The sequence below is a fragment of the Saccopteryx leptura genome, unplaced genomic scaffold, assembly GCF_036850995.1.
Source record: "Saccopteryx leptura isolate mSacLep1 unplaced genomic scaffold, mSacLep1_pri_phased_curated manual_scaffold_15, whole genome shotgun sequence".
NCBI lineage: Eukaryota > Metazoa > Chordata > Mammalia > Chiroptera > Emballonuridae > Saccopteryx > Saccopteryx leptura.
In genome coordinates this window covers 2,923,372-2,946,538 of record NW_027095697.1, presented here as the reverse complement: position 1 = coordinate 2,946,538, position 23,167 = coordinate 2,923,372, and the positions used below count along the sequence as shown (strand labels likewise).

The 23,167-nt window shown below is 38.2% G+C and overlaps 1 pseudogene; it reads left to right on the top strand.

The window, feature by feature from the left end:
- LOC136386827 (histone-lysine N-methyltransferase PRDM7-like) overlaps positions 1 to 23,167 on the top strand; it is a 94,929-nt pseudogene that overhangs the window by 50,577 nt on the left and 21,185 nt on the right.

Below are 23,167 nucleotides of genomic sequence, written 5' to 3'. Positions count from 1 at the left end.
AATCTCTATGCTAGACAAAATTAGGCACTGGAAAAAAATTTTGAGAGCCTAGATTACACTTTAATTGATCTAATAAACATTATTTAAGCAAGTCTTTACTATATTTCAGCATAGAGGAAGGTATTCATTATTAAAACAGATTATATAATCCATCTTCTTATGGAGGACGAATTGCAGACAGAGTAAAACAATTGATTTCAAAAATGCTTAACTATAATTTTCCTATTTTTTGAGAATTGCACAGTGCCAGGATTCCTAAACCAAGGATAGCCTAAACCTGTGAAGGCAGCAAATTATCCCAGCCTCACTTCTAACTACAACTGAGTTCTGAAGACTGCAGAGCAATGATCATTAACCACTATCCTAGGGGCTCTTTTATCAAAGGCTACAGAATGTGAATAAGCTATTACTTCTCTGAATGATTTTGCTAAGATAAAGAGACCTCCAAGTTCTGATCAGTTGGTTCAGTGGTAGAGCATTAGCCCAATCATGGAAGTCCAGGGCTTGATTCCCAGCCAAGGCACACAGAAGTACTCATCTGCTTCTCTACCCATCCTCCTCTCCTTCATCTCTATCTTTCTCTTCCCTTCCCGCAGCCAAGGCTATATTGGAGCAATGTTGGGCTGAGCACTGAGGATGGCTCAATAGCCTCTGCCTCAGGTGCTAGAATGGCTTCAGTTGCAGCTGCACAATGCTGAGATAGGCTGAGTATCTCCCCCTGGTGGACATTCCAGGTGGATCCTGGTTGGTTGCATGCAGGATTTTGTCTATCTGCCTCCCCATTTCTCACTTTGGTGGTGCAGGGGGACCTCCAGGTGTTTTGGGGAACATGGGTGAGGCATCAAGTGCTACCTAAGTAAAATGTGAGAAGAATGGAGAAAGGCCTCTCAAAAAAGATGAACTTAGGCTGAGTATTGAATGATGTGAACTAATCTAGACACAGAGTCCTACATCAAGTATCAAGTTCTGTGATATAAACAGGACCTGAGTTAGCTTAGAGAATTTAGAGGTTACTGGGTTTTATGGCGAATCAGGCTGGAGGTTACATCTAAAATTGGGTTTGGAAAATGGTATTAGGCAGGATGAGCACCGTAAGCAAGACCTGGAGATAGAAAGTTGTATGACATTGTGACAGGCTCAGACATTGAACAGAAGGTTCTCCGGGAGCACTGTGGGAATGGGTGACATCAGAGCCCGAGAGTCAGGTTCAGAGCTGGACATGAATCTGAGAGGTAGTAGAAACTCATCATCTGTGGGTTTCTTTTCTCTCATCTGCCTCAATCTTAGGTATGTGAACTGTGCCCGGGATGAAGAACAGAACCTGGTGGCCTTTCAGTATTGCAGGCAGATTTTCTATCAAACTTGCCAGCTCATCAAGACAGACTGTGAGATGCTAGTCTGGTAGGGTGATGAGTATGGCCAGAAGCTGGGCATCAAGTGCAGAAGCAAGTAGAAGAGAGAGCTCTCAGCAGCTAGAGGTGGGCACAACCATTCTTCAAAATGGAAAGAAAAAACAGAACTCACCTTAGAAATGTTCATGGTATACTCTAAAGTCAGTAAGATTTTGAATCAGATGGTTCAGAAATTAAGGATACATTTCATATGCCTTTGATACTTAGGAGAAATTTTTAAATTTATTTTGTTTTTTTAATTTTTTTCTTCTTTTTATTTTTTATTTTATTTTTTTAATTTTTTAATTTTATTTATTTAATTTTAGAGAGGAGAGAGAGAGGAAAGAGAGACAGAGAGAGAGAAGGGGGGAGGAGCAGAAAGCATCAACTCCCATATGTGCCTTGACCAGGCAAGCCCAAGGTTTCAACCGGCGACCTCAGCATTTCCAGATCGATGCCCTATCCACTGCACCACCACAAGTCAGGCTCTTCTTTTTATTTTAATTTAATTAATTGTGTTTACATAGATTCTAGGATGACCCTGAATGCATCTTCCCTCCCCCCATTCCCCTCAACATCTCCCTCCCCCCTCCCTACATCACCCTCCCCTCTTTCCTTCAGGTTTATCCCATCCTATCATCCCCTTTCCCTCTGTCCTCTTTTCCTCTGGTCCCTTTGATTCCTCCTGTCTCTACTCCATTCCTCAGTTCACAGTATTCCTTGGATTCCTCAAATGAGGTAGGTCATATGATATTTTTCTTTCTCTGCCTGGCTTATTTCACTCAACACAATAGTTTCCAGGTCCCTTCATATTGTTGCAAAAGGTAATATTTCCTTCTTTTCCATAGCCCCATAGTATTCCATTGTATATATGTAGCACTGCTTTTTAATCCACTCGTACACTGACGGACACTTGGGCTGTTTCCAGATCTTTGATATTCTGAACAATGCTGCCATAAACGTGGGAGTGCATTTTTTTTTCAGTAGGTGATATGGTGTCCTTGGGATATATTCTTATAAGTGGGATGGGTGGGTCAAAGGACAGTTCCATTTCTAATTTTTTGAGGAATCTCCATACTGTTTTTTTTCCACAGTGGCTTCACAAGTCTGCATTCCCACCAGCAGTGCAGGAGGATGCCCCTTTCTCCATATCTTTGCCAGCACCTATCGTGTGTTGTTTTGTTAATGAGCGCCATTCTGACTGGTGTGAAGTGGTATCTCATTGTGGATTTAATTTGCATTTCTTTAATGATTAGTGATGTTGAACATTTCTTTTATTTGTCTATTGGCCATCTGTATGTCCTATTTGGGAAAGTGTATATTTATTTCTTGTGCCCATTTTTTGATTGGATATTGTTTGTGTTTCTGGTGTTGAGTTTTACAAGTTGTTTATAAATTTTGCTTATTAATTCCTTATCAGATATATTGTCAAATATGTCTCCCATTGTGTAGTTTGTCTTTTTTTTAAATATTTTTATTTTATTTATTCATTTTTAGAGAGGAGAGAGAGAGACAGAGAGAGAGATGAGAGAGAGACACAGAGAGAGAGAAGGGGGGAGGAGCTGGAAGCATCAACTCCCATATGTGCCTTGACTAGGCAAGCCCAGGGTTTCGAACCAGAGACCTCAGCATTTCCAGGTCGATGCTTTATCCACTGTGCCACCACAGGTCAGGCTAGTTTGTATTTTTATTCTGTTCATATTGTCCTTAGCTGTGCAAAAGCGTTTTAGTTTGATATAGTCCCATTTGTTTATCCTGTCTTTCATTTTATTTGCCTGTGGAGATAAATCAGCAAAGATATTGCTATGATAGATGTCGGTGAGCTTACTGCCTAAGTTTTCTTCTAGGATACTTATGGTTTCACAATTTACATTTAAGTCCTTTATTCATTTTGAGTTTATTTTTGTGAATAGTGTAAGTTGGTGGTCTAGTTTCATTTTTTTACAAGTAGCTTTCCAGTTTTCCCAATACCATTTGTTAAAAAGACTGTCTTTACTCCACTGTATGCTTTTGCCTCCTTTGTCAAATATCAATTGTCCATAAAAATGTGGGTTTATTTTTTAGTTCTCTGTTCTCTTCTATTGATCTATATGGCTGTTCTTATGCCAGTACCAAGCTGTTTTGGGTACAGTGGCCTTGTAGTATAACATGATATCTGAAAGTGTGATACCTCCCACTTTATTCTTCCTTTTCAAGATTGCTGAGGCTATTTGTGTTCTTTTTTGGTCCCATATAAATTTTTGGAATATGTGTTCTATATCTTTGAAGTATGTCATTGGTATTTTAATTGGTATTGCATTGAATTTATAAATTGCTTTGGGTAATACAGACATTTTAATTATGTTTATCCTTCATAACCATGAGCACAGTATATGCTTCCACTTGTTTGTGTCTTTCTTGATTTCTTTTATCAATGTTTTATAATTTTCTGAGAACAAGTCTTTAACTTCCTTGGTTAAATTTACTCCTAGGTACTTTAGTTTTTTGGTTATGATAGTGAAGGGGATTGTTTCCTTACTTTCTCTTTGTGACAGTTTATTGTTCATGTATAAAAATACCTCTGATTACTGTGTATTAATTTTATATCCTGCCACCTTGCTGAATTTGTTTATTAGGTCCAGTTGTTTTTTGACTGAGACTTTAGGTTTTTCTATATACAGTATCATATCATCTTCCAATAATGATAGTGTTACTTCTTTTCAAATTTAGATGCCTTTTATTTCTTCTTCTTATCTGATTGCTGTAGCTAGGACTTTCAGTACTATGTTGAATGAGAGTTGTGAAAGCGGGCACCCCTGCCTTGTTCCTGATTTTAGGAAAATTGCTTTTAATTTTTGTCCATTAATTATAATGTTGGCTGTGGGTTTGTCAGAAATGGCCTTTATCGTATTGAGGTATGTTCCCTGTATTCCCACTTTGCTAAGAGTTTTGATCATAAATGGGTGTTGGATTTTATCAAATGCTTTTTCTGCATTAAAATTATCATGTGATTTTTCTTTTTCCATTTTTTAATGTGGTGAATCACATTAATTGATTTAAAAATGTTGTACCATCCTTGCCTCCCCAGAATAAATCCCACTTAATCATGATGTATGATTTTTTTCAGTATTGCTGGATCTGGTTTGCTAATATTTTATTGAGGGTTTTAGCATCTAAATTCATCAGGTATATTGGCCTATAATTTTCTTTCTTTGTTTTGTCTTTGCCTGGTTTTGGAATCAGAATTATGCTCGCCTCATAAAAGAAACTTACAAGTGTTTCTTCCTCCTGAATTTTTTGAAATAGCTTGAGAAGGATAGGAGTTATTTTCTCTTTGAATATTTGGTATAATTCACCAGTGAAGCCATCAGGCCCAGGAGTTTTGTTTTTTCAGAGCTGTTTGATAACTAATTTGATCTCTTTTGTTGTAATCAGTGTTTTTATGTTTTCTAATTCTTCCAGATTGATTTTTAGAAGATTATATGTTTCAAGGAATTTGTCCATTTTACCTAGGTGGTTTAATATTTTGGCATACAGTTCTTAATAGTGTTTCCTTAAAATATTTTATATTTCTGTTGTGTCAGTTGTTATTTCTCCACTCTCATTTCTAATTTTATTTATTTGAGTTTTCTCTTTTCTTTTCTTGGTGATTCTTGTTAAAGGTTCATCAATCTTGTTTATCCTTTTAAAGAACCAGCTCTTGGTTTCATTGATCCTCTATATTGTTTCTGTAGCTTCTATGTCATTTATTTCTGCTCTGATCTTTATTATTTTCTTCCTTTACTACCTCTGGGCCTTACTTGCTGTTCTTTTTCTAGTTCTTTTAGATGAAGGGTAAGGTGGTTTATTTAAGCTTTTGAAAGCTTCTTAAGGAATGCCTGTAGTGCTGTGAACTTCCCTCTCAGGACTGCTTTTGCTGTGTCCCATAAATTCTGAGTTGTTGTTTGCTCATTATCATATGTTTCTAGGAATTTTTTTTATTTGTTCTTTGATTTCATTGTTAATCCATTCATTACTTAATAACATGCTATTTAGTTTTCATGTGTTTGAGTATATATTTCAGTTTTTCTGTTGTGGTTGATTTCTAGTTTCATGCCATTGTGATCAGAGAAAATGCTTGATATGATTTCAATGTTCTTAAATTTGTTGAGACTGCTTTTGTGTCCTAACATGTGGTCTATCTTAGAGAATGTACCATGAGCACTTGAAAAGAATGTATATTCTGCTGCCTTAGAGTGAAAGGTTCTAAAGATATCTATTAAATTAAGTTGATCTAGTGTGTTCTTTAAGTCTGCTGTTTCTTTGTTAATTTTCTTTCTTGAGGATCAATCTAGTGGTGTTAGTGGGTTATTGAAATCTCCTACTATTATAGCATTGCTGTTGATCTTGCCCTCTATATCCATCAAAGTCTGCTTTATATACTTAGGTGCTCCTATTTAGATGCATAGATATTTATTATGGTTATATCTTCCTGTTGGATTGCTCCCTTTAACCTTATGTAGTGACTTTCTTCATCTATTACTATAGTCTTTGTTTTAAAGTACATTTTGTCTGATATTAGTATTGCTACCCCAGTTTTTTTTTCATTTCCATTTGCATGAAATATTTTTTTTATCCTTTTACCTTCAGTCTATGTGCATCTTTTGTTTTAAGGTGTGTTTCTTGTAGACAGCATATGTAAGGGTCTTGTTTTCTTATCCATGCAGCTATCCTATGTCTTTTTTTTGTGTGTGTATTTTTTTGAAGCTGGAAATGGGGAGAGACAGTCAGACAGACTCCTACATGCGCCCAACTGGGATCCACCTGGCACACCCACCAGGGGTGACGCTCTGCCCACCAGGGGGCGATGCTCTGCCCCTCTGGGGCATCACTCTGCCATGACCACAGCCACTCTAGCACCTGGGGCAGAGGCCAAGGAGTCATCCCCAGTGCCCGGGCCATCTTTACTCCAATGGAGCCTTGGCTGCGGGAGGGGAAGAGAGAGACAGAGAGGAAGGAGGGGGGGTGGAGAAGCAAATTGGCGCTTCTCCTATGTGCCCTGGCCAGGAATCAAACCCGGTTCCCCCGCACACTAGGCCGACGCTCTACCGCTGAGGCAACCGGCCAGGGCCTATCCTATGTCTTTTGATTGAATCATTTAATCCTTCTTCATTTAAGGTTATTATTGCTATGTAGTTGTTTATTGCCATTTTATTCTTTAAAGCTGTATTTTTCTTTTGCTCTTTTCTTTTCCCACTTTGATCTGTTTACAACAGACCCCTTAACATTTCCTGCAGCACAGGTTTGGTTGTAATGAATTCCTTGAGGGTTTTTTTGTTTGTTCGTTTGTTTTCTTTTTTGGTCTGGGAAGCTTTTTATTTCTTCTTTAATTTTAAATGATAGTCTTGTTGGATAAAGTAGTCTTGGTTGTAGTCTCTTGTTCTGCATTACTTTGAATATTTCTTGCCATTCCCTTCTGGCATCAAATAGTTCTGTTGAGAAGTTGGATTTTATTCTTATGGGGCTCCTTTGTAGGTTATAGTCTTTTTTTCTCAAGCAGCTTTTAATATTTTTCTCATTATTGCTTAGCTTTGGTATTTTAATTATGATGTGTCTTGGTGTAGGTCTTTTTGGGTTTCTCTTTAATGCAGTTCTCTGTGATTTTTAAACTTGTGAAATTTTTCTTGCATCAATTTAGGAAGATTTTTAGCTATGACTTTGTTGAATACAGTTTCTACCCTTGTTCTTTCTCTTCTTCTTTATAAACCCCTATAATGCAGATGTTATTTATCTTTATGTTATCACAGAGCTCTCTTAGTGTTACCTCAGACTTTTTAAGTCTCTTTTTTCTGCTCTGCTTCCATGCCTTTATTTATCATGTTTTCTAAATTGCTGATTCGATCCTTAGCTTCATCCATTCTGCTTTTAATTTATTTTATTGTGGTCTTTATTTCTGATATTGTATTTGTCACCTTTGACTGATTTTTTAAAAATATTTCAGTGTCCTTTTTTATACTTGCTATCTCTTTCTTTAGGTGTTTGTAATGACCATCCATTGTTGTTCTAAGATTCTTAGCATCCTAACAATCATTATTCTAAACTCTGTATCCAGAAGTTTGGTCATTTTTATATCACGAAATTTCTTTTCTGGAGATTTCTCTTGTGGTTTTATTTGGATTGCACTTTTCAGTCTTCTCATTATTTCTGTGTTTGGGTGTATTGTTTGTGGGGTTGTTTGAGTCTAGGTTTGGTGTTGTCGGCCTCCGACTTTTATTTGGTTTTCTGTCTCCACACTCTAACATAGATGAAATAAATAAAATGACTAAACTCTCCAGATCAAGGCATTTATGAAAGTTGATGCTTTCTGCTCCTCCCTCTTCTCTCTCTCTCTCTCGCTTTCTCTCTCCACTCTAAAATAAATGTTAAAAATAAATAAATAAATTGAAATTGCTACACGATCAGTCTGCAGGACTGGAGAACTTCCAAACTTTTGGAGTCATTTTCACTCAGATAAACTTAAAAACTTTCAGTTTTCATGTTTCATATTTTGACAAGACCAAGTACCTAACCTTGTAAAAATAAGCTCTGCATAATATATGATTAGAAAATGGCAATTCAGACTACTATATTATGGCACTCACATCTGATAGAACTGCTAAAGTTTAAATATGACAGTACCAATGTTCTCATCCATTCATTAATTCTTAGATGTCCCCTGACTAAGGATTCAGCCTATAACTTTGGTGTATCAGAATGACGCTCTAACTAACTAAGCTTCCTGGCCAGGGCATAACCATGGATTTCATCCAACTCTCTTATTTAAAGATAGAAAACACCTCTTTCAGAACCAATAGATTACCACAAAAAAAGAAAACCAGTAGAGAGAAAACCTACTTAACATAAGCCGGTAAGTGCATCAACTGAGAATGGAGGGGCAGGCCCCCTTTTCACTGAGGAGAAAAAACAAGAAAAATGCAAGAGAAGGGAGCCTGCATGGGTAACTGAGTCAGACCTTTCTAGATTAGCTACTTTCTATAGTTTTCTGAAAAGGTGCCTGGGACCATTTGCTACACAGAGAAAGGAAGATAAAACTTATCTGAAAACCCCTTTTTATTTTCTCAAAAGCACTTAAGAAACCATGTTTACATTCCTTAATTAAAAATTTCAACACTTATCTTCTGATTTCACCTGAATTCACCCTCTCATCCTGGAGTCATGAGAGTTTCATATACCTCTAAACAATGGGATCACAAGCCCCTTGCATGAATATTTGTATTCTGTAAAAGGCATATAAGATGTTAAAAATCTAACTTTGAGGAGCACATGTTTGGTTTCCTCTTTGGAGATCATGCTGCTCGACAAGCTAAATAAATTCTACTTCCTTCATCAAGTTGTCTGGGCTTTTTTGTCCTGCCTAGATTCCTGCAATACAACCAGTGACAGATAATGCACTGTACCCACTCTTGTTTCTCCTTACCACCACCAAGGTGTTGTTCCAAAAATGCACATGACCTAACAGCAGTGACACAAACTGAGGACATATTTAAAAGGAACCATATTGCACTATAAAGCAAGTGACAACAAACTTTAAATATTTGAAATTATATAACCTGTTTCCACCTCTTATGACTGCTGACCTTGATATCCTTATTAGCAGATAAGCCAGGAAGTTCTTTTACTTACACTTATAAATACAATTTTAAATAACCTGTAACATACATGGTAATTAGAATTCTAAAGTAATTTTATCTACTGAAAGAGAATAATTTTAAAGAACCTATGGTGCCCTGAACAGATGGCTCAGTGCATGGAGTGTCCCCCTGTGTGCCAAGGTTTTGTCACAGGTCTCAGCACCTAAGAGAAGTGACCAAGTAATAATTTTATGTTTCTCTCTCTTTCTCAAGTCAATGTAAAAAATTAAAAATTTAATGGAAAGAGCTGTGATAGACCTGCAACATGCCTAGTGCATTTCTCTCAACAGAAAGGCAGAAAACAAAAGAGAAACACACTAAAAAATGCAGATATCTCTTCAGACATATTTATATTTTTCACCTAGAAAAGACTACTTTTTTTTACCATCAACACTCTAATTCTGCACCTCAAAGTGTTTTCTGCCCGTTTCTGCCTCACATAGTACCTTTTCTACACTGGAACCATTTTTCTCTCACTTTCCCAAAACACATGACCTGAAGAGCCCATAGTGGAGACAGGTAGTAAGAGGGGGCATCCCCACTTTTTGTCACTGTAAGAAAATCTCCATGCAGGGGAGTCTTCCCTGATAAAGGTCGTCACCACCTGTCAGAGAGCTCCAAGAGAGAGAGAGAGTGGAGTGGTTTGGCTAGGCACCTAGTCTTTCTGAGCAGTATACTGAGACTGAAAGTCAAACCCCTCAAAAGCTGAGACATGTCAGAGAAAACCATCTGACCAGAGCAAATTTTTGTGGAAAAGAGAAGCCAACTGGGGAAGGGGAAAGAAGAAAACTCGTTACCTTCTTGTCCAGTAAGGGTTCAGGACATGGTCAGATTGCCAGCCAATCAACCTACAATTACATGTCCAAACAGAATCAGAGAGTAAGCCTGGGATGAGCTTCCACTGCCCATTGCTTCTCTGATTGTAAGTTTGGATGGCAAAGAGGGATCGTCCAGGAAACCGGTACCCCATCTCACGTTTTGGCACCAAATATAAGAATCTATCAGAGTCTGAAAAGACCAGAGAAACAGGCTTTATAGAAAGAAAGAAAGAGAGAAAGAGAGAAAGAAAGAAAGAAAGAAAGAAAGAAAGAAAGAAAGAAAGAAAGAAAGAAAGAAAGAAAGAAAGAAAGAAAGAAAGAAAGAAAGAAACCCTGCTGGGCACTACTCTGGGGAGAAGGACACTGGTACAGACTATGAGGCAAATATTATAGGGTTTAGAAAAGTCTTGAGCAAGTACTGTGTCAGAAGTTTTGGTATGTTCCCTTTGGCAGTTTTATGGTTTCAGCTTCCAAGAACTCTTCTGCCTCAGGGGCGATTGTCCAGTAAGTAAGGGTGAGGTCAGGAAGCCAGGTGGAAGAACCCAAGGGCAGTTGGAAGTTCTGGTAAATTCATGTATCTATCACAAAATATGGGGCAAAATACCATTTTCCAGATCATTTTTTTAATCCACTGAGACTTTGATTACCAGCAACCGTCGTGAGTTTGGCTAAAATAAATTCATAAATATTCTACAGGTCTGGATGTTGCTTAAGTTGACAAGGGAGACCCGGGTGGGGGAAGAGGATCCCTCTCCTCACTAAACATCTCCAGGGAGATGTTGCCCCTCCATGGAAGTAGAGCCATTCTACAGAGGGAGGGCCCCTTACTTGGATAGTCACCAAATCCAAAAACGGAGACCCTCTCCAGGGACATACCCCCTCTCCAGGGAGGAAGTTCCTGTCTAAGATGAGGCTGCAGCTCCTTTCCAGGGACTGACCAGGCCACAGGGAAGTGTCCTGCCCTTGAAGTCCATGCCCTAAGCCATCCCTGCCTCGCACCGCCCCCATCCCTCGCTGTCTACCCTGTCCCGCGGTGCCCCACTTGCTTCTTCATCGCATCACCATCCACCCTGCCCCCGTGCAGCTCTGCGACGTCTGCCCCACTTCCCATCATTCCCACCCCTCGCAATCCATGCCCCATACTATGCCCTCCCTGCGCCCCGCCCAGTCTCACATCCTGCCCCGCCCTACCCTGCTCATTCCCCAACTCACGTAGTTTTCACCATGCGCCCGCCTCTAGCCGGTCCCGCCCTCCACAGCGATGCCTAGTACCTTGCCCCGTTATGTTCTTGCCCCACGTCATGCACCCTATCCCACGCTGTCTGCACCTCAGGCCATCCGCATGCTTCCTTTCCCCGACTCTCATTTCCTCCCCATGCCATACCTGAAACAGAAGCATGCAAAGAAATTCAAAGTGAATAAATGGGAAAAGACACCTCGGTGATGCACAAATAGGTTGACAGTTTCTGGTTACATGCACCCAGATAGCAGCAGAGAAAAAAACTTTCTGGTGACTTTTACCTAGCTGCTATTATCAAGATGCACATGAGGTGGCCGCAGAGAAGCGCGCTTGGAAAACATTTACCAGAGATTATACTGTGTTCTTTCAAGGACATTTCAACAACCTTCAAACCATTGAAATGATATAAAGCATGTTTCTTCTTATCATTACCCTTAATCTAGAAATCAGTAATATAAACTAACTAAAAAACCCTTACTTTTTTAAGTTAAGAAATTTACTCCACGGCCTGGCCTGTGGTGGCGCAGTGGATAAAGCGTCGACCTGGAAATGCTGAGGTCGCCGGTTCAAAACCCTGGGCTTGCCTGGTCAGGGCACATATGAAAGTTGATGCTTCCAGCTCCTCCCCCCTGTCTCTCTCTCCTCTCTCTGTCTCTCTCTCTCCTCTCTAAAATGAATAAATAAAATTAAAAAAAAGAAAAAAAGAAAAAAAAGAAATTTACTCCTACACAACCCCCCCCCAAAATCAACAATTCAAGTTAAAACTACATAAAAAAAAACCTATGGCAAAATATATAAATACATTTTAGGGGGAAAACCGAAAAATACACAGTTTTTCCACGCATACTAAGAGCCAGGATAGTAAATTAAATCCAGAGAAAGTAAAAGAATGAAATGTTCACAGAGACATCTGGAGGGTGTATACCATATTTCCCCATGCATAAGACTGATCCTTTTTTGAAAAATTTGGAATCTAAAAACTGGGTGCATCTTATACAGTGCTTGCAAGTTTTTTATTTGCATTTCCTGCTTATTCATATTTGTTATCTTTTTCTCAAATTTTGGGCCCCAAAATTAAGGTGCGTCTTATACATAGAGGCATTTTATACATGGGGAAATATGCTACTTTACGACCAGTTTTTTTCCACTTTGGATAAGATTTTGAAAAAAAAATAATTTATTCCTCCATACAATTTCAGCTGCAACAACAACAAAAAAAGCCATTGTCATTTTTTACATTTTTAAAAATATTTTAATTATTAATCTTAGAGAGAGGAAGGCAGTGTGTGTGGGGGGGACAGACAGACAGTCAGAAACACCAATCTGTTTCTGTATGTGCCCTGACCCAGGATCAAACCTATGACATTATTGTATGGGTGTGATGCTCTAAAATACTAAGCTCTCTGTTGAGAGAAAGCCATTGTCTTTTGGGGAAAATAAAAGTATGTGGAAAAACCTAAGGTAAATTTTTTTTGTATTTTTATGAAGCTGGAAACAGGGAGAGACAGTCAGACAGACTCCCGCATGTGCCCAACCGGGATCTACCCGGCATGCCCACCACGGGTGATGCTCTGCCCACCAGGGGGGGTCGCTTGTCCGAGACCAAAGCCACTCTAGCACCTGGGGCAGAGGCCAAGGAGCCATCCCCAGTGCCCGGGCCATCTTTGCTCCAATGGAGCCTTGGCTGCAGGAGGGGAAGAGAGAGACAGAGAGGAAGGAGGGGGGGTGGAGAAGCAAATGGGCACTTCTCCTATGTGCCCTGGCCGGGAATTGAACCTGGGTTCCCCGTACACCAGGCCAACGCTCTACCGCTGAGCCAACCAGCCAGGGCCCCTAAGGTAATTTTTAAAATAATAATCCAGTCTGCTGTTGTGACAACACCAAAAGTCTTTTCTTTGCTCTTGACAGTCAGGGGCATAAACTCTATTTCTAACAGTTTAGCACAAAGTTGCCTCTTTTCTAATGTGCACTTTTTCTTGTGCCATGTTAGCAGTCCAGACTGAGAGACCCCTAAGCTGGGGGCTTTCAGAAGTTATCCGAGCCAGGGTCACCTCTTACAAGCTAGGTTGTTTTGGTCACAGAACACCTCCCAGGGTATTTGTTTTGTCACTTGTAAATTTTCTGTTTTATAGCTAGATGAAAACACGCATTGCTAAAGGACTGAGACTTTGGCCTCAGTTCAACCTTCCAAGAAGCTGAGATATTGAACCTCACTACCATCCATCAAAACTGAAACCAAAGACATTGCACTGCCAAATCGTTTTTGTCACAACTGATAATTATATTATTTATGTATATTTTTATTCCCTCTGTCTACCTTATGACAGCGTAGTATTCATAAAGACAGAAAGTGCGTCTGTCTCATTCACTATAGACAACCAGTGTCGAGCACAGTGCCCAGCACATAACAAAAGTACAATAAGTATTTATTGGATAAGTGAATAAATAGTCATTTGTATATGTAAGAATAAGACAGCACTCAAACACCAGATGTGCAGGCTTTATTAGAGGAAAAAGACCTGCCAGGGCACTTCTCCAGAAAGAAGGGCCCCTGAAAAAGACTGAGGTAAACTATGCACACAGATGTACACACACCCATTCTACCTCGGTACATATACATAGAGAAATAGTATAGGTATACAGAGATTATGGGATGAAATTGTAGTATTAACAGTAATTATCTCTATTTGAGAAATTTGTTTTTTTTCTTATAATTTTTTCTAGCATTTCTGCAAAAATTACATTTTTATAATAAAAAAGTTGTTAAAATTTAATATAATTGTCAAATCAAAGCACATCATATTTTATAATAAATTAAAGAGATTTAAATTAAAAAAGTTAAAAAGACAGAAGTAAAAATAGTAGAATGGGAAGTCATTGAGTGCATTAATATGAGTTCCTAGCACAGTGCCTGGTATATGATGGGCACTTTCAAAGGCTTTATGAAAGCATGGCTGGACAGAAAGAAGAAAAACAAGATTAAAAGAAGGGTGATAGAGAGATCCAGGGAGGGAAAGAGGAAGAGAGAAAAAAATAAAGAGAAAAACAAATAGCTAGAGAAAAAAAATGGGGGAGGAAAGAGAGAGATACATCACAATTATGCACATTCACATACTTTGAGATCCCAGGTTTACGATCAAAGTTCTCCACATTTACCAAGCATTTGGAAAATATTTTTAGAGCATTAAAGAATACATGGAACTTACTAGCTCCACAACGTTGAATTTCTTGGACTCCTGAAATTTTTGTATTTAATAAATGTAATCAAGGGAGGACTCAACAAGACTGTGCCTCTCTTTGTCCACCTGCAGGTCTACCTGTAGAATGATAGCAAGTGTCATAAATTGGCAGTGTCATTCACACAAATCTGTGCTTATGGAATGAACAGAATGCTGGAGCTAGAGGAGAATTTTGGCACCACAAAGTGATCTGATCCTTTTATTTTACAAATAGGAAACAAGAAGCCAAGAGATAAAAGGCGACTAATGCAAGACTTCTGGTTTCTGGTCTTACAAATAAAAAGCTTGACAGTTATCATGCCTCATAGAAGAAAATGTTGTAAGGTACCAAAAGCTACAGAATTAATATTAATACTTTAGGAAGCTTAAAGAACATTTCATTAATTTGAGCTAGGCATGCAGAGATTTCGTAAATAATCTTTGTACTTGTGTGATTAGCATCATACCAGGATGGCTGATAGCACTGTATTGTAAATGCAGAGGGGAGGAGATTTGGACTCTGACCTTCCTGCACACCTATAAAGAAGCAAGTGAATAGCTAGCCAGTTGTAGGAAGAGAAAAATTAATTTAAAACTTTCCTTATATTAACGGGCCATTTGCATGCATTTGTCCCCATGGAAACTGCCTCTCCCCTCCTAAAGTGTGTAGTTAATGTATGTATCTTTGGACAAAGAAATAGCAAATGAACACTAGAAAATATAGGGTGCTTTTAATATGTAAAGTGACATTTTCACCATTGTGTTGCCTTGTAAGTTTTAATGTATAAAAGCGTATTTTCATGAATCCTATAGACAGATGTTATAAACTTACTAATGAATTGTGTCCCATTCCCTCCCTCATCCTTTTCCCAAACCTGTGTAGGAGAAAACAAAGGTTATAAGATTATGCTGAAATGTCAGGCTTTCCCCCTGCCCATGTATAATTAAGGGTATATAACCAGCCCCTATAATATTATAGACACACACAATTTGGGACTACTGCCCCATGTAAGCTATATGCAGCTGACATATTTAAGAAATTTCCTCCTTTAATAAAACTCCTCAAAATTTATATGGATTTGGTGTCTCTATGAAAACCCACAGAATTGTGGATTGCATACTTTATAACATTTGGCTCCCACACAAGGCCAATGCTGTTTCACATCACCTGGTAGAGGCACCTTTAATCGGCTGGTCTCTCCAGGAGACTGTCCGGTCCTGCTAGAATCTCAAAAAGAGGTGCCACCTGAAGTGTTTTCAGGGCTCCCGGTCTTCCTGTGGGATCTGCACAGTACTGTAGATGCCTCTCAGTTCCCAAATTCGACAATTTGGATAATTTGGCAGAGAACTTGAGGAAGTAGGGAAAGAAACTCTTTTTGCATTACTAAATTTTCTGGTTTTTTATGAACTCTTGCTTTCACTTTTCTGTTTTTGACTAGAAGTAGGTAGAGTGGATTTGAGGCTTTGCTGAATTGTGACTTCGAAGATGTAGAACTCCAGTGGAGAAGGTAGGGCCTTCAAAGTTACTTTGGTGTTTGTAACTAGTCTATATTCTTTCTGTTTTGGGGTATGAGAAAATAGATTAGATGTGGTCATATGTTTGCAGTACACTCTCCAAGAGCAAGACGTCAGTGGGGAGATTTAGTAGTCCTACTTTGGGTTTTGCTGGGGAACATCTGGTTATCATTTAAAGGGATGATTGTTGGGGATTGGTTCCTGCTTCAGGCTCTCAGGAATATCTGCTGGTACCTTAGATGGACATTAATAGGAACCGAGTGTATCAGGTCCACTAGTTCTGCAGCAGATCTTCAGAGACATCAGTTTCTCTAAGAGAGGTATTAGCAGGAACTTCATCTGGCCCAGGACTTCTGGAGGTATCTAGTAGGGCTGTCAGTTAAATGCCAGAAGTGGGGACAATTGTTTCTATCTCTGGGAGGAAATGGTGGAATTTGAGTCCATCCGGGATTAGTCAGTCTCGCATTTCACTGAATAAGTGGAGGCTGAGCTAACCTGGATTAATCTCGCCCCTAACTTCCAGAAACTTCTATGTGTTTGTTGAGATCTCAGTATTTCTTTTTCTTACTTTTGTCTAAAATTCCTGAGTTTAAGTCTAAAGTCCTTGCAGGGATGCAGCATGTGTACACCTGAGAGGCCAAGAGGGGGAGCCCTTCCCTCATTTATAAAGGTGCACTCATGTGAGTGTGTGTGTGTGTGTGTGTGTGTGTGTGTGTAAGTCTTTTGTTTAATGTCTAAATGTATCTGTTTTAAGGCCTGGCTTAGGCCTTTTGTGTCAAAATTGGAAGCTTCTGACAAAAAAGCAATCTTAAGTGGCAAACCGTTGTTCTCTTTTTGTTCTCAAATGAGCTTCGGAGCACCCTGTTAGCTTTCTCCTCTGAAGAAAATAATTCTCTTCTGTTGGCTTCTTCCCCTTGTCTTGTGTAATAATTAATACCTCTATAGTCAAATACCCTTTATTCTGGGTGCTTGTTAATTATCTGTCTTACCTTTCTTGCTTTACTGGTGCACTTATTTCTGGATTCTTCTGAACTAGTTTTAATTCTGTAATTGGTGGCCTTGGCCACCAATTAAATAAGGGAGGAGGGGCCACTTTATAAAAGACCCTGTTAGGTTGTCTTTGAAAGCACTTTCAAGAAGCTTAGAAGACAACCATGAATATAAAATTAAATGGTCCAAAACAAGGCTTTTCACTCTCTATGAATCAGAATGGCCTAGTTTCAAGGTTGAGTGGCTACTAATTGGAACCTTTAATCTCCAGATAGTAAGGGCAGTCTAGAATATAGTAACTGGAAATCTAGGCTGTCTTGATTAGTTTCCCTATATTGATCAATGGCTAAATTTAACAATAAATTCACTCAATGGCTAAAAGCTTGCTCCATACAAAGAGGGTGCCACATCTTCCTAGTCAGGCCAGATTTGAGTTTGAAACAGGATAAAAGAATAACTAAGGCAATAGTAGCAGCACTTCAACAGACAAACTTTTTAAGGGTGAGGGATCACCAAAGAAGCAAAATAGAGAAGAAAGAAAATTGAGAAAAAAACAGGACTCAGCAAGAAAAGAATCAATGTGCTTATTGTAAGGAAGAGGGCCATTGGAAAAATAAATGTCCCATATTACGAGCAGCCATGGGGGAGAAAGAAAAGAGAATCCCACAAATTGAAAGTGTTTATCCAGACTCTATAGCTGAAAGACTAGCAAATAGGCAGTTTAAGGAATAGAAAGCCCAAGCAGGGACGTGCGGTGTGCAGAACGATGGAGTTGGGGCGAGGCTGTGGGGAGGCGATCGTGGACATGCCTTTTTCTAGCTGCGCTCCTGCCCTCACCACCACAGTGCACCCAGGCAGAAGGCAAGCCCCACTGCTGCCTCCAAACGCATGGTTAGGCTAGGGTTCAGCTTGCTCTGTGCAGAGTGATGGGGAAAGGCAATAAAGTAAGGGTAAGGTGACTAAAAATATAGAATGGAGACTAGTTTCAAATATCCACCTACAGACCAAAGGAAGTTTTTCCCATTTGAAAAAAAACAGGGTAGGAATAGTATTAAAAATTAAAATTTTGCTTTTGAAAATGTTAAAAGAGAGAAATAGCATTTAGAAGTTAAATCATAGGTGTGAACCTTGCTAGTTAATTGACAGTTTCTTAAATTAAATTGCAGCTCCAAAAGGAGTAATACAATCATGAGTAATACGATTATAGAAAATTAAATTAATAGAAATAACCCTTCCATATGTTGGGATAGTAGCTTGTTGCTTTCCACTGGGGTAAAAAATTAGAGAAAAATTCCAACACTCTCCCGCAGGGCCAAGGAGATGTTAAAGTCTCTCCAAGTCTCTCAGCTAAGTAGAAGGCATGCAGTTCATAATGGAGACCATTTGCATTAGCCAAAATAGTAAAAATTATAAAAAAAAATTTTTAGGGAATTGAGGAAAAAATTGGAAAACTCATATAGGCAAAAGCAGCCCACTCTTAGAAAGGTAAATTTATAAAAAAATGTATTTTTAATTGCTGCTTTTTTTGGTAAGAAAAGCAATAAAGGTAAACCACTGCCCCGTGGGTGGAGAGTCGGCTTGGTTTTTGGAAATGCTGGTTCCAAATGCCCGCCCATCCACACCCCTCTCACATGGAAATCATGTCCCTAATCTTGCAGTGAAAGAGAAGAGAATAGGAGCCCTGAGAAGGATGGGCGCCACTTTGGAAATGAGCCTGGAGCCTCGCTGCTGCTGCCATCCTGTGCTTGGCCAGGCTAGGGTTCAGTCAGCCCTTGGGATGTGCAAAAAGGAACAGGCATGTCGGATGCCTCTTCCTTTCCTCCTCTCTTAAGAACCCAGGTTGGCAAACTGCCATTTGCAAAGATCTCACAGGTCACATAGGACTGTTACTCCTCTTAGGAATAGCTCTCAAATGAAGAGCCAAGTGTGGGTGCTGCCTCAATAGGTAAGATGCCTACATATATAATTCTAATTTAAAATTTGGGTCTTAAAAGAAAATTTAGTTCTTGTACTGTTAGTAATTGGCTCTATTAACTAATAGGTTTTCCAAACACTAGGTTAGGAGTGGTGACTTATTGTTCCCCCACTATTTTTTTTAAAAAAGTATTTCTATGTTAAAACTATATGATATTTCAAAGGCCATTTGTAAATTTTTATTTGTTTTATAGCCTAGTGATACTGAAATCTAAGTTTAAATATTAGAAGTTGTTAATAATGTCTTTTTATGTAATATTTAATTATCATTTGGCAACAATATTGTTCAATGTTAAGTAATATAAGGAAAGGAGTCATATAGTGGAACTCCTGTGAATCTATTTTATCATGCTCTTTGTTTGAAAATTCTTTTGAATGCTAATGTACTGAGTTATTCAGCAGCAAAAAGACTTTCGAATTCTAAAGGAGACACCAAAACCTGATTCTCCTGATTTCATCCAGCTAATAAGCCTGCTTTTGTCTTTTTAAAAATGTTTATATAGACAGAAAAGGGCCCTCAAGTCCCTCAGTGAGATCTTCTGAGCATGGCTTTTAAGGTCTATAATGACCAATAAAGGAGACAGAAAAGGCAAATGGAGCCCAAAAGAGATCAGGAAAATAACAGCTTCTGGAATATACCCTTAAAGGCTCCAATGTCTCAAAGGGGCTTCATAAGATTTTGTCAGGGCCCTGCTTCAAAAGTGGAAAGAAAGGTCATTGAGCTGAGGTCTGCCAGGTCTCAGCCCCACCAGGATACATACCTCTGCAGAGAGAAAAAGTGACACAAGAAGGTAAGCTGCCCCCTTGCTCCATGAAGGGAGGGTTCAGTCTCTTCCTACCCTAATCCAGCTACCTGTGACCTGACCTTGCCCAGCCTACTCGGACTTACCATTGAAGGCTAAAAGGAGCCCAAGGCTACTGGCTCCATCTCGCAACACCGTTTACGAGCCTAAGGTATTTCTTCCAAGTAGCAGGTAAAACTGATCTCATTTCTTGTAAACACGAGGGACATTTAGTATGCCTTGCCTGAATAGTTAAGTTTTATTTATCCCTCGATGATCTCTACTGTGGGTATTAACAGTCTAATTTCTGTCACTTTGTTTAATGTATAGTGTCTCCTTTATTTCTCTTTTCTCAATGCACCATGCCTATTGTAGGTTGGGACCTGCTCCTAATTCCAGCTAGAAACATTAATTATTAGGACTTAGACTCTAGCTGCAAAGTGTAGAAATGTGACTACAGTTCCAGTGCCTTGTATACTTTTCCTGAATATGAATGACTCATGCTATTTAGGATATTTCTCAGACTAAAATAGAAATTAGGTTCATTTGTAAATAATATAAAGCAACAATGTGTCAACATAGATTCAGTGAAATTACATTAACATGTTAAGAACATTTGTGACTGTAACAATTTTATTTTGGATCCTGTTATATTAGTTAAAACTTTGCTTTGTTTAATAATCTAATAGGCTTTAGTCATTTTTATTGTATTAAGATGCTTGTTATAGTATTTGTTAACATTACCTATTTGAACTTTATTGTTTATTTTATATTTTTCCAGTCTGCCTCAAAATCTGGACATAGGAATTCAAATAGATAGAAAGATGCCACCCAAAACCAGTAGGGTCTTGGGATCCTTATTGCCAAAGGTTTATTCAAAACCAATTAGAAAATGATTTTACCAAGAAAAATGAATTTTCCCAAGTAAACATTTATTTTTTATTATTTTTTTTAATTTTTTTATTTTATTTATTAATTTTAGAGAGGAGAGAGAGAGGAGAGAGAGACAGAGAGAGAGAAGGAGGGAGGAGCTGGAAGCATCAACTCCCATATGTGCCTTGACCAGGCAAGCCAAGGGTTTTGAACCGGCAACCTCAACATTTCCAGGTAGATGCTTTATCCACTGTGCCACCATAGGTCAGGCCCCAAGTAAACATTTAGAAATACACTTTAATAAAATAATTGACAATTGTTAGGAAATTGCTGTATATGGTTCTTTCCAGATTTAGCTTGCCCTTTCTAATATTGGGCCTGCATTTGTGTCTACAGTCTCAAAGCTAGTAGAAAAGAAAGCGAATATAAATTAGGAACTAATTTGAAGTTACATTGTGCCCACAGGTACCCAAAGGTTCAGGGCAAATAAAATGCATGAATCAAGTAGTAAAAGAAATGTAACCACTCTTTTTTTAACTACTTGCAAGATTTACAGATTACTCAGCAAACTGTTCAAAAGACTGTTCAAGAGGTGCTTCCAGAATTACCAGGAGATCAAGTACATCACTCAAGGACTGACTCTCATGAGGATGGGTCCAGACATCATGATCTTGACCACTCCCACTGCTGTTAAGGTACAAGGATGGCATGCTCTACTTCAACCACAAACCAAATGCTGGTTGGTTTACGTATGGTGAATGCATGAAGAAACTTACTAAGGACTTTCTTTTAATTAGACTTTAGGAAAAGGGAAAATAGGGTAAAAAAAAGTCAACTTAATTTTCACTAAAGGTTAAAAAGTTCTGACAAAAAGTAAATTGTTATAAAAGCCAATTAATTTTATGTAAGTTGCAAAAGATTTGTACAATTTTTAGAAAATCAATCAGTAATATTTGTTTCTTTAGTGAACTGTATTGCTATTAGTGTTGTTTCTTAAGTATATATTACATGTTATAAGGTAATATCTTCTACTCAACAGCTTCATGCTCTTCATTAAATTAAGTAAATTATTCAATTTAAAAAATAAAAACAGTAGGGATAGTTGTAAGGTACCAAAAGCTACAGAATTAATATTAATATTTTAAGGAGCTTAAAGAATATTTTATTAATTTGGGCTATGCTTGCAGAGAGATTTTGTAAATGATCTTTGTACTTGTGTGATTAGCATCATACCCGGATGACCAATAGCATTGTATTGTAAATGCAGAGGGAAGGAAATTTGGATTTTCTGACCTCCCCTCACACCTATCAGTAAGCAAGTGAATAGCTATCCAGGTGTAGTAAGAAAAAAATTAAAATAAACTTTATATTAATGAACCATTTACAGGTATTTGTCCCCATGGAAACTACTTCTCCCCTCCTGAAAAGTGTGTAGTTAATGTATGTATCTTTAGACAAAGGAATAGCAAATGAACACTCTAAAATATAGGAATGTCTTTTAATATGTAAAGTGACATTTTTAGCATTGTGTTGCCTTGTAAGTTTTAATGGGTAGAAGCATCCTTTTATGAATCCTATAGAAAGATGTTATAAACTTGTTAATGAATTGTGTCCCATTCTTACCCTCATCCTTTTTCCAAACCTGTATAGGAGAAAACAAAGGTTATAAGCTTATGCCGTGATGTCAGGATTTTTCCCCACCCACGTATAATTAAGTGTATATAACCAGCACCTATAATATTATAGATGCACACAATTTGGGTCTGCTGCCCTCTGTAAGCTATATGTGGCTGACATATTTAATAAATTTTCTCCTTTAATAAAACTCCTCAAAATTTATCTAGATTTGGTGTCTCTGAAAACCCGCAGAATTGTGGATTGAGTATTTTACAACAAAAAAAGGCTAAATAAGGTGAAAATAAACTCCTCCTCCTGAATCCAACAACTAATTAAAGTCAGAGAAAAACCAATGTCTCAAAAATTATATAGACATTTGAATATGGAAAATAAGAGTGTATCAAAGCAGAAACCTGTTGCTGCAGCCAATAGCACTCTTTATTTAAGAACTTTCCAGTGGGTTCAAGATGGTGGCATTTGTAGACACTGAGCTTCCACCTGTTGTCCAAAAGCTTCAACCAAAAGCTAAAAAATTAATATTAATATTTTTGGAAGCTTAAAAAAACATTTCATTAATTTGGGCTAGGCATACAGAGAGATTTTGTAAATAATCTTTGTACTTATGTGATTAGCATAAAACCAAGATGGCCGATGGCATTGTGTTGTAAATGAAAAGGGGAAGGAGACTTGCATTATCTGACCTTTTCACACACTTATGGGAAAATGAGTAAATAACTAGCCAGGTGCAGAAAGAAATAATATTTTAAAAAACCTTTTCTTATATTAATGCGCCATTTACAGTCATTAGTCCCCATGGAAACTGCCTCTCCCCTCCTGAAAGCATGTAGTTAAGATACGTATCTCTAAACAAAAGAATAACAAATGAACACTAACATTATATAAATGTCTTTTAGTATGTAAAGTAACTGTTACCTTGTAAATTTTAATATGCAAAAATATTTTTGTAAACCCTATAGACAAATGTTATAAACTTGCTAATGAATTGTGTCCCATCCCCCCTTCATTTTTTTTTCAAACCTGTGTAGGTGATAACAAAGCTTATACCATAATGTCAGGCTTTTTCCCTACCATATATACTT